Source organism: Stegodyphus dumicola, chromosome 12 (assembly GCF_044657685.1).
Source record: "Stegodyphus dumicola isolate Sdum_Otavi_A_Nest chromosome 12, ASM4465768v1".
NCBI lineage: Eukaryota > Metazoa > Arthropoda > Arachnida > Araneae > Eresidae > Stegodyphus > Stegodyphus dumicola.
Window position 1 is genome coordinate 29,757,964 of NC_140779.1, and position 17,607 is coordinate 29,775,570.

General features: G+C 33.1%; 1 protein-coding gene across 2 annotated transcripts in view; it reads right to left on the reverse strand.

Annotated features, from left to right (window-relative positions):
* The window catches only part of LOC118194631 (fatty-acid amide hydrolase 2-like), a 117,681-nt gene that overhangs the window by 64,913 nt on the left and 35,161 nt on the right, over positions 1-17,607 (reverse strand). Inside the window, exon 1 of one of the 2 annotated variants that reach the window (XM_035365809.2) lies at positions 10,484-10,635. The exons of the other annotated variant lie outside the window; for it this stretch is intronic. The gene's annotated coding sequence lies outside the window, so the exon portion shown is untranslated. Of the gene's footprint in view, positions 1-10,483; positions 10,636-17,607 lie in introns of those variants that run through there. 2 annotated transcript variants of the gene reach the window in all.

Sequence of the window (17,607 nt, forward strand, 5' to 3'; positions counted from 1 at the left end):
CATAATTCTCTTCTTACCCTTAAATTCTTCAATAAAAAAACTGCATTTTCAGCTATAACCAGGTGAAATAATTCTCTAAATATAATTCAAAGCATAAAAAATAAGGTACATAAACGGCTTGGAAATAGAACTCGCACTGGGATTCTCTTTAAGAAATATGGTGAAGCATACAAAAAGTCTACGAAGTGAAGTAATTCCTCTTTATGATTAAATTGCACTCAATTATACGTTATAAACGACATGTAAATATAATTTAATGTATATGTGTGGATGTGTGTGTGTGGGAGGCTCACTAGCGGCTGAGCTGTAAAGTCGTTGAACTCTGGCAGGTCGATCTGGGGTTCGAGTCCCGTTGAACGGGATAGATGTATTGTAGTTTTCGTGGTTTTCCCCACGTGTAAACGTGCATAAGAGTCAGTTTTGCTTAGAAAGTTCTCGACTCTTACCCTTAGGCAAATAGCCGTCGAATGCTTTGCTATAATCAAACAAACCAGACCAAACAATAGATATATAAATAAGTAGCTTAAAAAATTGCTATATTTTATGTATACTTATAAAGTAGTATTTAAATATATATATAATGATTAAAAGAAAGGAAAATTCGGATCTTAACTGATTGTATATCTTGTAATCCCTATGAAGGCCCAAACAATTCTTTCTCACTTAAAGTCGTAACCGAAAGGAGAACAAGCCAAATTAAACTTCAGATACGTATACAATACTGAATATAATACATAATACAAAAATAAATTATATATGTACGAAACCTAACTAACCATTTATTATATTATGTAAATATACGTATGGTAATAAACATTATAAATATAAAAATTAATTATATATGTACGAAACATAACTAACCATTTATATTGATATTACATAAATATACGAATGATAATGAACATTGTATAATAAAGATATTTTTCTTTGATATTTTATACCTTGTTCTATATTTGGTTCCGTTTATATATATACCTATACATAAATATATATATATAATATAAGGATTCTATATTAACTACTACATATAAAACCCAAAAGTGCATCAATAATGTATCTTTCAGTATCATTTAACTTCATTCTGAATAATTTTCTGTAGTCTAGTTTGCGTAATTTTATTCATAAGTCTAAAATAAAAACAATTATTTTTTATATGTCATTAGAAAAATTAACCAAAAAAGCAGCGACCACAATGTAATTGTCCTTAGACGTGAAAAGGTTCAAAGCCATTTGGATTATGACTATTTTCTCAGATACTCAGTTACTTCGCATACATGTAACATAGCATTCGAAATGAAAAATTCAATATTTACTACAAATTCATTCGTGTAACAAATATTTGTCTTTCTACTCCTATGGCTTTAAAAAAAAAGATATTATTTGCCTTCGAGTTTATCGTTCAATAATACATTTTCATTGTACAAAATTGCATTCATTCGAAGAATTCAATTTGTATTTTCCTCTGTATAAAACTGAATGTAGAAAAGTTAGATGTTTAAACGACCCCCACATTTTCTCAAGACCCCGAGCAAGATTATCCCCTCCTTGTCAGCTCTCCCCCTGAAAAAAGGGATTGTAAATTTACGACCTGATCGCATATAGGGTGATTTCGCGGTGAATATAGCGGCTCCTCAGTAATAGGCATATGGGTTTTCCTTTGTCCAGATTCTACAATTACCTGGTTGACTGTTCTGTACAACGAAAAATGAGCCGCATCTGTTCACAAGACATTGAGAAGCCACTTTGGATAAACTTCGATTTTCGACAAAGATAAATTTTCGAATTCATTAGCTTTTGTCATTTGATAAGAGCTGGTGCATTGATTGCAGCTTGTAAAGGGTAGAATTGTAAAATGCCGTGAAGGATGCGAAATACCGATGTCCTCGGTATACCAGTATTTTGTGCCAATTCTCGTGCATTACTTCTGCACTCGTTGATGTTTTCCCTAGAGTTTCCATCTGCGAAGCCCCATCGGAAGTGCGGACCTCTGATAAACTTGGTGCACCGTTTGAGGGCGACGATACGAACTTCCTTTTTTTCGAAACGTCGTATCAAGAAAGTCAGTCCGGCAAGACTTGATTGGACTTGAACCTTTCTTCCATCCCTTCTGTGCCCGAAACCTTTGTAAAGCTTCAGTTGGCGATTCTTGGCTGAGGTAAAAGAAATTCATCAATAACGCTTTATCTACTAATAATCAGAATCGCAATTAAAACTTCATGTAAAAGAAAATAAGGGGGAATTAGAAACGAGCTGTTAATACTTTGATACTTTCGTCTGTATACTGGCTTACCCCAGCAGGAGATATTTTCCCCTACTCTTACCAGTACCTTAAAGATTCCTGTTAATCGCCTCCTTTGTGAAATCCGCAATTAAGAGCTTTTAATCGTAAAACCGTGCAATTTTATAGAACTTTGCTTTGCGTATTTCTTGTTACTGTGCAGCGCTCTCTGTCGACGAAAATTTTAACTATTTGTTTCCTTTATCCCCGTCAACCCCCCCCCCAAAAAAAAATCCTTCACAAGAATATATATATATATATATATATATATTTGCAAACCGCGTCAAATTCTACTATTATTAATATTATTATTAGCAGTAGTATTTGTTAAACACTTATAATCTCCTGAATTCCTTTCGCTTTAAAAATAAGCGAGAATAGTGTGATAACGAATAGAAAGTTGGCGCTTTTGGTTTTATTCTATATATGTCTTTGTGAAAACAAGTTATACTTACTTTTGAAAAGTACTTCCAAAGTTCAGAGAACGTACTATTTGTATGAATCTTCAGACGCCTGGCGTTATCTTATCAAATGCTGAGATACCATGAAAATTGTATTGATATTATTTATCTTACTCAAAGTAGATATTAGTTCGAGATCTAAATGATTTTCGCAATAAGTAGCTTATATTTTGTTACCGCATTTGAAATAATTTAATCACGTATTATTTCCCAATATTATGTCATTGTCTTTTAAACATTTTATCTTTAGCAGCCATTGTTATAACTTGGATTGGTGGATATCAAGGATATCAATTGAATCCACAGAATTAATCTGGGATTTGCTTTTACCTAGATTTTAAATTTGATTCTTGCAGATTAGTGTTTAGATTCTGATATAACAACGAACTACGCTCATAATTTCTGCCGGAAAATCTTTATATTTCTAACCAATCTTGCAGAATGCTTTAAATAATATTTCAGGGTAAAAGTTTTTGTCAATTTTTGGCATCTCACGGAGTCAGAATAGCTGGGAAGCAACTCGGCCATCTACTTTTAAACTTTTTGTGTTATCATGAAACAGAGTGTATTGTTTAAACAAGGCATATTTGTAACAAAATGTATATGTAAGAAAATATATATGTAAGAAAAAGAATATGTAAAAGATTAAATTAGCAGCTAAATTAATTTCACTTCTCTATTCTAAAAATAGCAACCTCTATTTGCACTGCGTCATTTCGAGAAAAATCTATGTCATATGATGATTCTATATGACATAGATTGCGAGACTGTTGCCATTCGGAAAAATTAGTGCAAAAATTAGAGCTTTCAGAGTTTTTAATTAATATTCCGGCTGATTAAAGTCATACGAAGATGGAAATAGTCGAAATGGCTTCCCACGAATTTTCGGAATCGGGAATAATGTATTATTTTATGTATTATTCTATATGACATAGAAATATGTCATTCAGGCGATGTAAATTGAACTAAAGCAGCCAATAATAATTTTACAGCAATATTAAATATCCAGTCAAAATGCACTGAGAACCAAAACTAACTCAGTTTGACTTAAGATTTCATCCTGAACATTACGCACTTTTCTTTCTACGCGTTGCCTTAGCTCGAATGTGATCTGTCTATTTCTTCTTTTTTGCTGAAAATCTATCAAAAATGTAAGCCCTTTGGAACAGGTACTTCTAATGTGCCGACTTGTGTGTAACCGCAACATACTGTTGAAAATAAAACTGAAGATTTAATCTGCCTTCGCCTACAATTTCATAGTCATTATGGATCAACACTTCTATGCCATCAAAATTCCTGCTCCTGAATATATTACACACACACATATTCGTTTTTCTTTAAATTTCATTACTTTTTGAATTGGAGTATTGTTTGTTTGAAAACTTTTGGTTTTAACATTTTTTAAATTCTTTATTGCATTTAAAGGTTTATTTGAAATTTATTAATTATGAATTTCAATTGTTGGTCTTTGTGAAAAATTAGTTCTAAATTTCTTACTTTGTCTTTACTGATATATATATATATATATATTTAACGCGAAGTTTTAAATATACACTACTAGCGGAAGTACCCAATGCCAGTTAAGTTAGATTTGAGAGTAATGCATCTAACAACAGACAGAACGATACCTTCTCTAATAACAACGCAAAAAAATACGATTCATAGTCATACATTTTCAGTCTCATGCGACATGGAACCCACATACAAATTTCGATAGAAAAATAAGCTAATTCTATCATTATATCAGCAACAATGGCACGCAGTTTTTAATGATTTTCGTCTTTCTAATCAAATGATCTTAAAAGTTCAAGTTCCATCAATTTGGTCGATTAAATGTGGAAAACAAATTATCGCAATTTATTAACGCAAATAAAAAAACAAATACAGAAACAGACATTCTTCTTTATATGTATAGATTTTGTAAAACGTACAAATTTTTGATTAACAAACTCTACGATTTGACAACTCTTTGATTTGAAAGCCAGCAGTAGCAACACTTTTCGAAATAAAGCATTTCTATCCAACGGGTGAGACTGTTGCCATTCGGAAAAATTAGTGCAAAAATTAGAGCTTTCAGAGTTTTTAATTAATATTCCGGCTGATTAAAGTCATACGAAGATGGAAATAGTCGAAATGGCTTCCCACGAATTTTCGGAATCGGGAATAATGTATTATTTTATGTTTGGCAATGCTATTTTTATTTCATCGTAAAATTTGGAAATGTTTTATTCACAAACTCTAAGATTTGAAAACAAGCAGTGGCAACAACTTTCGAAATAAGTCAGATTTTCATCTCCAGCTTGCAAGATTGTTGCCACTCGGAAAAATGAGGGCGAAAATTATCATTTTCCGAGTTTTTATTTAATATCTCTCATTTTAGCTATATATATATATATATATGCATAACTAATTAAAGTAAAAAGAATTCTGAGTTATAATATGAACATAATATGAGATGAAGTTCTCTGAGTTAAAAAAATGACATGGATGAGATGTGAGTTTCTCTCTTGCGACGACGACTGCTCTTGTTGATTTTTGGTAAATATTATTTTTGCTTGTTCTCGATATGACCAGTAATAGCGAACCACCAGATAGAGGCAAAATTCCTTGGCATGCTACTTTCAGCGATTATGATAGCGATAATGATTCTACTTATTCGAATTATTCAAGAAAATCGACTACATCCAAAGAGATGTCTGTAATTGCTTCAGATGACCCGGCGCTTCAAAGTATAATTGCTACTCTAATTTCTACTAAGAAAAGTAAATCTCAGAGAAAAGAAAAGAAAACCGCAGGAAATCCTAAGAAAATAGCCGATAATACTAAGAAATTCAAACCCTCCCCTTCAAATTTTGAAGCAGTAGTTAACAAAGACAGAAACGTTTTTCCTAATTTAACAGAAGCTATCTTGTAAGAATATCTTAATACTCAGCTTCCGACTAACCCAAAAAATCTCTCACTTAAATTAGAAAACGAAATCGCCGATAAATTAAACTGTATTGAGTCTATGAAGACATTAACCTCCCCACCAGCGATAGAAATGCGTTCAAAGTTACAAGAAGAAATTCAACAAAATCAGTTCATTTTAGCAAGCATTCAAAACACCCCGAAGCTCGCAAATTCTAAAACAGATGATAAAACTATAAATTAGAAGGATTGGCAAACTCCAAAGAAAACAGCGAAAAATTCCGAGTCTATCCCATCACCAAATATTCCGCAAAATAACAGATTTGAAACTCTTAACGAAAATAACGAAGCTATGGAAGTTACAGATGAAACGCAGATGACTACAGAGAATAACGCAGAAAATAAAACGAAAATTTCCTCATTAGTCATTGCAGAAAACGATGCTGATTGGCCTGAAATAGAAATAGACAAAATACTCAGAGAAATATGTAAAAACGAATTTGAAGTTACAATCAAAGCCAGACAGATTTTCCTTTACACTACCACCGAAACAGATTATAAAGCTACAGTTGATAAATTCCAGAAAGCACTGATTAGTTTTCATACGTACCAAATTTCTTCTTTAATTAAAGTTATACTTAAAAATATCCCAAGATCCTACACAGAGCAAGCAATTCATGCAGACTTAGAACGCAGAAGCTTCCCTATAATTAAAGTAAAGCAATTAATTCATGAAGAAAGCAGAAGACCAAATTATCCGTTTACCTATATTTTTCCTTGAATCGGGAATAATATTCTGCAGGAGAGAAAAATCATCAATTAAACAATATGTTCGGATTCAATATCGCAATAGAAAAATATCAGCCCAGAAAACACCCAATTCAATGTTTCAATTGCCAGGATTTCGAGCACTCCCAAAATAACTGCTTTAAAAAGGTCAGGTGCTGTAAGTGCGGACAAAATCACAGATCCAATACCTGTAAATTAAAACCAGATGAAAAACCAACTTGCATTTAGTGTCACGAAAATCACGTTTCGTCTTATCGTGGTTGTAAGGTATACAAAAGAAGATTCAATTATTTAGAGAAGATAGAAAAACCACAAGAAATTCCCACTAAAGATGACTTCCATGAATCCATTCAAGCTTCAGGCCAAACTAATCAAGAAATGCCTAAAAAACCTTTACAGTGACAAAGTTAAGCAGAAAAACCCGCACGAAAATTTAGCAAAAATCATTAACATTTTCAACAAGATTTTAACAAGATCAGAAAACCCTTATCTCATGAAATCAATAACCACAATAGTTCAGAGACTTAAATCAGCTAAATCAAATATGCAGAAACTTTGCCTAGCTTTTCAAGTCATTGAGATGATTTTGAACTTTGTAGATCAAGATTAAATCGCAGCTTCTCTCCAGACAAGCATAGTCCAGCGGCAGAAATCCTCAATCTTCAGATCCTCACATCGTGGGGCCACGGTTACTTCTCTTCTAGAGACTCTGCACTAGGTGCAAAAAGTACATTCCATCTTACTGGATTCAACTCATCATTAAAGACATCCTACTTATAATATATTGGTAAAGGCTGCACTAGGCCGATTGCCTCTTAATTGTGTTATGACATAGACATAGACATAGTAAAAAGAACAAACGATAAAAGACCTATGTGGTCAAAAACTTTGCACATTGAGCCGCAAAATTTAGAAAAAAGTTAAAATTCCTAGTTCGTACGCTAAAAAGTTGCTTAGATCCGTGAAAATATTAACATAAGTAAAATATATATATTGAAACAAAGTGGACAACAACCTTTTCCAGGATCCAGAAATGAATTGTAGAAAGTTTGGTGACGATAGCTATAGTAGTGACTGAGTTTTATTAGAGAACAAACAGACTTTCGTCTTTATATACTATATAGAAGAGGCTGTTTCAATCACAAGTTCATAAACACATTAGATCGACTCCCTTATTGCATGTCTTAGATCAATGAAAGATTGCATGTCTTAGATCTTATTGCATGTCTTAGATACCTCTTTTGTTTTCTGGCACCCACAAACAGGGAAATATTAGTCTTGATGAGCAACTAAAATCTATAACCAAAACAAATTATTTTAGTTATAAATAGCTCATTAGTTTGCAATTACAGTCTAGAATGCCACAACAATGGAAACTTTTGGAAAAATGAGATAAAAATAAAAGTTTCGGAAACAAAATTTCCGGTTTCTGGAATCTCTTTTGCTACAGGAATGAACTTCAGATTTGAATATTATGCCACTAAAATTAGAAATATTGCGCATTGGCTAGAATTTAATTATTTCTAATTTAAATGAATTCAGAGGTTTGTTATTTCACTACATCCACTTAGTTCTTTTGATAAAATAAAAGGATATTAGATTTGCTATCGGAAAATTTTAGGTTACACATATTTAAGTAATACGTACATCAGTGTGTTTTTATTCCGTATCATAATATTAAACACTACACTGTTTTTTTTAATACTTCCATATCTGAAGTACGCAACATACAAATCAAAAACGAAATATTAATAAAATTTAAAACTTCCAGCTCATATCAGAAATAGCATTGCAAGACATAATTCGCAGCGCAGAAATGTTCTGATTGTGAATGCTGACATTCGTACCTGTAAGGTAAAATTCTAAAATGAATTGGTTAATAGGCCCTTTATCCTTTGTTTTAGTTTGGTTTTTTTCCTTCTTTCTATCCTAAAAACTGCAATATGCTTGTTACAAATCTTTCTCAAATGCATCATTTCAAAATTATTCCGCATCGTAAGATTCAAATATAACGGTAATGTGCTTCCGAACAAAACGGTAAAAGTGAAACTTAGAGAATAATAATGTTAATAATAATGCTAATTTGCAAACCAACAGCGTTAAATTCGCTAAACACTGGTAGTTCGACCTGGGTTCGAATTCCAGTAAATGGGCTGGCTGCGTGGGCTTTTTCGTGATCTTCCCCATGTGTAAAATAGATACCAGCCAGTTACCCTTAGACAGTCCTCCACGAAGGCATCCCTTCTCTTAATGTAGATAGTCCTTGTGTACTTTGTGATAGTTAAATAAACCAAACCGATATGGTAATCTTTCCATTCTGCTGACATTTTTCTGAGCTATTAAAATGTTATCTGTTACACTTATAGCTAATTGAAATTATGTGAACACGTGAAAAGTAACATAATAATTATAGAATATCGATTTAGTTACAGTATTCTAGTTTAGATAATGAATAGTATAGTGCCAATAGATAAGCAACATTCACCAGACCACAGTTATCTTGTTCATATAACATCCAGTTTTCATAAACAGCCACGTAAGACAGACTCTAAAATTTCATTACGTACACACAGGAAGCAGATTTTTTTCACAAAACCTTTCTGGAAACTATGCCATATTTTAAAACTTTTTAACCTAAAGAGGCGTTAGCCCAGAAGGGCTGTTAGTCTCAAAATTAGTCATTTTGAGTTGAATCACTTATATACGATGTATCACTTTTCAAATTGTTGCCACCAAATATTATCGCCCTTTATTATATTTAAATAAACTGAATAACATAGTCCTCCACCCGAATATATGCACCCGGAAGCTTGAAATTGGAATTTGCGAATTTTGAATTTCTTTTATGATCTATTTAATATTTTGTAAAACTTTAACGAATTTTTGAATAACAAACTCAACGATTTTAAATCGAGCAGTGAGAACACCGCACCGAATGAAACATTTTTATTTCCAGCGCGCGAGACTGTCTATCGGAAATTCTAGATACGCTGTTTATAAATATTTTGTTATTTTGCTGTTAAATCGAAATTCTACGTGGCGTAAGCGCCAAGAACGTGATATATTATAAATAAAGTAAACACTCTAAACGTTAATAATAAAAAGATTTAAAAAAAGTTTTCTACAGCCATCTAAAATTGAGCATTAACATGATAAACTGAGAAAATATTGAAAAAGCAGAAAAATATATGCCAACACTTAACACTGCATTGGGAATTCTAATCGTATACTGCTACGCTGCTTTTAAAATTGTTGTAATTTTGCCGTTGAATTGTATATGGCGTAAGAGCTAAAATAATTATGCTTAATAATAAAGCTAAAAAGACAAAAAAAGGGGGTTGGTAGGAATGAGTGTATAACAACAGACTGGTGGACTGTGAGCTCAGCGAATGCGTACAAAACCTTACAAATCCCTTTGGGCGACGGGCAAAATCTGAAAACTTCCAGAATTTTTTTTTCTATTACTACCGCTTTGCGTGCTAAATTTATTAAATATAATGTTTTTTGCACTTCGCCACATAAAATTTAATTCAAAAGCAAAATCGCAAAACATTTAAAAGCAGCCTAACTTAGGGATTTCTTAAATGGTTACTATTTTAAGAACAGAAAATAAAACGTTTGATTTTAAACTAAGAATTATATTCATTTTCCTTTTTAATTATTATCGTAACGCAACAGAAGAAGAAGGAAGCAATCCCACAACCCTGATTACGAATTCTAACAGCTTGGAAAAAAACAGCAAAACGTTAACAAAACAAAAAAAAAAAAAAAAGTGGACGAATTGTTCGCTATATTAAGGAAGGCAGGAATCTTTTTCTGTCATAAACAGCCCATCCCACTCACATTAATATAAACTAAATTTCTTTATTAATTTTTACCACGTCTTTCATTCTTGTTTTGCATGCTTTCTCTCGTCTTTCTAATAAATGTTTCCTTCAAAATAAAGAAAGAACTAAAAAGCAATGATTTCTGTTTGATTTCCTGTCCTCAGCATCAGTAAAACCGGTTAAGCAGTAGCTATAACATTTGGCTAATAATGTTCACTCACCTGATTTCCACACAGAGAGCAAGTACCGAAGGCCTTGATTTGCCACGGTTTGATACTCAATGACAAGGAACTTCTCATTTTACACGACACCTTTCGAATGATAAGAACCTTCTCGACCTCCTTATCTTATCAGCATTGATAGAAAATTTCACGGTTCCTTCTATTAATTTTGAATTCGAAATGTTGCACATTTACAGTGTCTCAAAAAGTGATGGGACACTTGTGCTTTACAAAAGGAAACTGCAATAAAATAAATTTAAAAAACATGTAAAATTTTTTGTGGCTGTATTTCATACTTAAATTTAGTAACAATTATTACATAACATACATTTTCTCAAAATATTAAAATATTAATTTAATAAAAATACAATTGTTTAGAAAGGAGCAGAAAATGGCTCACTTAAGTGATGGGACACTACGTACTATGCAACAAAAATCGTCTGAAGTAAGCAATAAAAATATCTTTTGGGGTATTTATTTTTACCCAAAAGCAATTGCTAATAATTTATAAAATCGTCTGCAGTATTTCTCTCCAGTTTGTTTTGGAATTTTTGTGTTTTTTAGCTCTGTGCAGCCATGAATGCTAAACGAAAAGAAACTTTGCCTGGAATTCAAAAATTAGTTATTAATTTGCATATTGAACGTGGAAAATCTATTAGAGAAACTACTGAAACAGTTAACTTCAGTCATTCAACAGTTTTCAATATCATTAAACGATATAAAAAGAATCATATGATTCAGGATAAAAGAAGACCTGGCCGACCATCAAAGCTATCCAATGGAATAAAGCGAATTATCGTTCGAAATATTAAAAAAAAATCCAAGAATCAGTGCTCCTAAAGTTGTTGCTGATTTACAAGCATTACATGGAGTAATTATTAATTCTTAGACTATTAGAAGAGTAATTCGATCTACTGGATATCACGGTAGAGCAGCCAGGAAAAAATTCTTCGTAAGTGAAAAGAATAGAAAACTCAGACTGGCTTTCGCAAAATCCAACATAAATAAGAATTCTGATTACTGGAATGAAGTTTTATTTGCTGATGAGAGTAAATTTGATATATTTGGTTCTGACGGTAGAATCTTGTGGTGCAGAAAACCCAGGAAAGAATTTCGCAAACAGAACTTGGTGCCAACAGTAAAACATGGTGGAGGAGGAGTTATGGTATGGGGGTGTATGTTGTCCGCTGGAGTTGGTAAGCTTGTTTTTATTGACAGTATAATGGATCAGTACAAGTATATTGACATTTTTTAAATCCCATAGAGAATATTTGGCAAGAATTGGAATCAAGAATTCGCAAACACACCATTTCTTCAAAACAACAATTAAAATCGGTGCTTCAAGAAGAATGGGGTAAAATCACTCCAGAAATCACAAAAAAATTAGTCGAATCCATCCCAAGAAGATTAAATCATGTTTTAAGTAAAAGGAAATCCAACAAAATATTAAAACCTTTTAAAAAGTAAAATTTTTGGATAAATATTTGATGGAAAAGTAAGTGTACCATCACTTAAGTGAGCCATTTTCTGCTCCGTTCTAAACAATTGTATTTTTATTAAATTAATATTTTAATATTTTGACAAAATGTATGTTATGTAATAATTGTTACTCAATTTAAGTATGAAACACACACAAAAAAAATTTTACATGTTTTTTAAATTTATTTTATTGCAGTTTCCTTTTGTAAAGCACAAGTGTCCCATCACTTTTTTGAGACACTGTACGTACAAACAGGTTACCATTCTATTTAAAAAAGTATCATATATCTGGCTACTGCAAAATATGTTCGAAGGTAAGTTAGTAATGAATTTTAAAATAAAAAGCGTTAAAGATAAAAAAAAAGGCTTTAAAATTCTTGCAAATTATTTTGGATGCACCAAGAATTGAAGCATTTATTCAGATGTAGAGATTTTCAATTGAATTGCAATAACTGCCAAAATTAGTTGGTTTAATGTTAAAAAGAAAGAAACTGAATATTTAATATTGCTTAAATTACATAGGGTGTTCACATATTTTTGTAACGATTTTAATATTCTCCATGAATTTAAATATGGAGTTTAAAATACAAACGTGACTGACATCAAATTGGAATAAGATTTAGCTATCGTCTGCAACATTAAAAATGTTCTTTTCTTTTAAATGTTGCTGAAAAATAAACAATAGATTAGCTATCGTCTGCAACATTAAAAATGTTCTTTTCTTTTAAATGTTGCCGAAAAATAAACAATAGATCGAAGGCTATATTTTGCGCTGTCCGAAGAGAAATACTCTTATTCAATTATTACCCAACAAAGGTACATACAGCTCTTATTAAATCGAAAGTCGCATCTCATGTTTTAAAGGAAAATCTAGCCCACCTCCAAAGAGCTATTGCAAAATATTTAAATATCTGTAAAGAAACCTGTGAACAAAATTATAAAATCTGATTTAGGGCTGATGAAAACAAAAAACATGTTCAGCACCTAACGCCGAAACATGTTTCTCGGCGTAGGGTTATTTACAGATTGCTGCCTGAAAATTATTTGGCAGGTGAAAAACGGAAATATATAGCTACAATTGGTGAGGCTTGGATATACTTATCTGACTGCAATACAAAAAAGATGGATTTAATACCGAAAAAGAGGGAAAAAAGACTTAATATGTTGGTTCAGAGAAAACAAGGAAAGTTTTTCTAAAGGCTTTATGTCATTACTGGATTCTCTAATAACTGAAAACTTAAAATAAGAAAAGTAGAAAAAAAAGGTTAAAATTGATTTGGATTACTATCATAAATGTTAACTTTAAATCTCCGTTATTAATCTCAGGACGGCTAGGGATAAGTTAGGCTTTCACTTTTCATTCAATCGGTATAACTCTTGCATTTTATAAATGCTTTATTATTACAGTAAATATATACATATCATTACGGAATATTCTTAACTTTATTCACATTCTCTCGCTTTCCGATTCTCGATTGATATCGTGCGCCCCCTATCGGCGGCTTTTCTACAGTGCCCTTTATCGGCTGATAACATAAATATGTTTTAACACCTATTTTTAAAGAAATTCCATCTCTTTATCCAAACAATTTTCACTGTGTTATGTTACATTAGGATAAGACTCCAAGCCATACCTCTAAATCTACTGCTCTATGTTTTGTAACAATGAGAAATAAAACCGGAATTGAAGCTATTCTCTTTAAATGTGACTCATCGAAGTCGCATGTCTGTTATGGATTATTTACTGTCCATTTGGACTTTTGAAATAAGCTCTTTATAAGCGGCATGCCAAAACATTGGATGGACTCTAATTGATTGTGAAGAAGGAGTGGAATAAAACCAACCTTTATGTTTTAAAAAAAGGACTTTTATATTGGAAATCAAGATGTAGTATGATAGTTCAGCAAAAGGGCTATCAGACTGAACATATTGGGAAATAAAATTCTAAAGTTTGCTTATATATAAAACTTTGCAAAATCGTTACAAAAATGTGGAACATCCTAGCTTCGATATTTTGATTAAATAATTTCCCTCGCTTCTATTTTAACAATATACTGGGGAAAGGAATAAGTTCAGAAACAGAAGAGAAAAAAACCTGTAAAAGTTTTAAATGGAGCTGTTAGCCTCATTAACGCATAAGAAATAGGGTGAGAGGTGGACATGATAGTAAAAGAGAGAAACTGGCAGTTGCACATCTGTCAAGCTACACTGAAGCAGTTTATGCCACCAAATCTTTCAATTGGTTATAAAATTTAATATCTGAAACACAGTTCTCTTGACGAGTCCATTTTGAAATGGTTTTGTTACAGGAATTTCACACTACCTAAGAAATAAATACTCGAAGTAGACAATACGTGACTTCCTTGTATGGCCTATTAAATTATACGCATTTTTTTTTTTTTTTCTTTTCTGCAATTCATTCAAACTTATCAGGACTTGTATGGCTTTTAATTTGCTTCGGGAATATGACGTGTTCTGAATAGGAACAAGGACCTTACTCAAGCTATGTTCAAATATGTGTGGAATGGACAATACAAGCAGGGTGCGTTAACTTTACCCTTTATTGTTCACGATATTACAGGTGACCAACCACTTGTGGTCTGAACTTAAAAACATAAAAACTAGTAACTAACTAAAAGTAAGAGTGAACTGAATTGCGAGTGCTTTACACAATTGACCTAATGCTAAGACTGGCCTTTTATATCATTACGTATGTAGTACGTAAACTGCCGAAACTACAATACGTTTTTAATATCAAGAGGACTAAACTCTGTCTTTAAAGGCGGACAGCAGCTGATTGGAATCTCGCGCGTAATATAGTGGCAAGGCGGCTCACTTTCTCTCTATCGAACTCTGCTCTTGGCGATAAGCCACAACTTAAATACGAGAGCAATCCCAAAAAAAAAGGTCTCCTACTTTTTGGGGACATAGAGAAAGTTTTAATACGGTTGTTGGCAACACTGTTGTGAGTGGTGCCTTCTCCGCTACCACATAAGCACGCAGGCGCTTCGCTCGGATGCTCAGTCTTGGCAGTTATTCGAAATGGAGCTCCCGACAAACGTTACCGCCAAGTGCGAAGTGCGCGCAGTTATTCGATTTTTGAACGCAAAAGGCGTTAAACCAGTTGAAATTCACCGCCTATTGACGGAAGTGTATGGGCAGTCGTGCATGGATGTCAAAAACGTTCGCAAGTGGCGTAGAGAGTTTACAGCCGGTCGTACTGAAATTCATGACGAAGAAAGAAGCGGGAGGCCATCAATTGCCGACGAGACAATCGCGAAAGTTGAGGAACTCATGCGTAAAGATCGGAGGATCACTCTGGAAGTTCTCTGCATTTTGGTTCCTGAGGTTTCCATAAGCACCATCCACAGGATTTTAACGGAAAAGTTGCAATATTGGAAGGTGTGTGCAAGATGGCTGCCGCGTATGCTGACAGAAGACTACAAACGGCAGCGGGTTGATTCTTCCCGTGAATTTCTTCGCCGCTATGGAGACGAAAAGGAAAACTTCTTGGACTCGATTGACGCTTCCTGAAGGGCATGGCGGCAAGCTGGTATGACATGGGCATTGTAAAACTGCCACAGCGTCTACAAAAATGCATCGACCGAAATGGCGATTATGTTGAAAAATAAAGCATTCTGCAATCTTTAAAGTGATGTGGCAATTATAGAAAATAAACGGTTCTTTGTATATCTAAAAATATAGGAGACTTTTTTTGGGGGGATTGCCCTCGTACTTGCGCGTTAGCAAGTACAATTTGCATAAACAAGTTTAATTCTGGCCGAAAGTGGAAAATAAAAGAGGATAGTAAAGTTTTAAAATAGTAAAATAAATGTTAGTACGACTTAAGATCCTTACAAACTTACTTCCTCGAATTTTAGTAGAAATATATTTCACATTCAGTCAATTCAGTTCTCATTTCGCAGCAAGGCAGAAATACATAAAAACTTTATTTAAAATTGTAAAATATAGAAAACCATAAAACACCAAACGCAGCTAAAAAGAGTTTTAAAAAAAACCAATTTTTACAATTAAAATTAGATTTTTCTACCCAAAAACAAGTAATTAGGCCAAACGGGCAGGAAAACAAAATTTTCGGTGCACATAACTCAATGTTAACTTTTGGTCCCACTGGACAAAAAGAAACTGAATTTGGAGCACCAGCTGACTCTACTGAGACTTTCAATGCAAAGAAAAGGCGGTCTCGTTAGGCTTAGCCCTACTTAAACTTTTAAATTGTTGATAATTTTACAACTATTGCATGTAGATTAATTAAAAGCACATGAACCTTAACCGCAATATAAGAACAACATAATTCAATCAAATTCAATCAAAACAGAAAATGCACAATTTACCAATATATAAGAATAAAAAAACTAAGCTCTTCGATCCGGATGACAGAGCAGGAATATTATATATATGACCGAACTGCAACGAAAAACGGAGGTGCACAAGTACATGCTATAGCAGTTCCATATACAAAATTTTAGCATTCTACGGTTAGTCGTTTTTGAGTTACGTGAGATACATACATATGTACGTAGAGTCTCTTCTGAATCCATTTTAAATCCATTTTACAATCCATTTTCGCAAAAACAGTCGTTTATTCTGCCCGGATGTACAGATGTCACGCAAAAATGTCGTTAAAATAGATTCGAGAGCGGATCGAAATGACTATTTTCGTTGAAATAGGATACTCGAAATTTTTCGCCATTACAATAATTCCTTTACATCGTGCAAGGAAGTAAAAATTAAAAACTTTCATAAACATTCAGCTGCTTATCTGCGTGTCACTTATTTCCCAGCTAAAAGTGTTTACGGGAATAATTATTTTAAACTCAACAGATTTGCTAGGGATTCATAAGTAAACTTGTTTGTTTTCCTTTTCAGCATTCGATTCTTCATTTGTCTGCGAGCATCAGTCTGTGCTGATAAAACAGCAAGAAATTTGTTGTCAATTTAAATTCTTTTTCTGAGCTCGCCGGGCCGGGTAACAGGGTGGAAATATATATGTTTGGTGCGGCCGATCGCAACGAAAAAGGGAGATGCACAACTGGATGTTATAGTGGTTCCATAATACAAAATTTCAACATTCTACGGCCACTCGTTTTTGTATTAATCGACATACATACATGACGTACGTATGTACAGATGTCATGAATGAAATCTCTTCTGAGTCTATTTTAAATCCATTTTACAATTCCATTTTGGGAAAAAAGTGTCCTTTATTCTATCCGCACGAATAGCTGCCACACGAAAACATCGTTCAAAGGGATTCGAGAGTGGCCAAATGGATGTTTTCGTTGAAATATGATACCCAAAATTTGTGGCGATTAGCATATTTCCTTTAATTTGTACAAGGAAGTAAAAAATGGATCCAAAAGAAATTTAGCAGCTGTAGCGACACTATGGTCATTTACATTTTCTGCTGTTGGTATCATAACCGGATGAACGAATACGTTTTGCAAGTTCCTGTTTCTAATTTTAAACCGTTAACAAAAGCCCTTTATGGACTTGCTAATAAAATGCTACAGTACATTAGAAATATGGTTCGAGGTATTTGAATTTTATGACCCTCCTCGCTAAAAAAAGTATTTTCCCCCCTTTTGATGCATGCAATAATTTAATTCAAGAATGCATTCTAA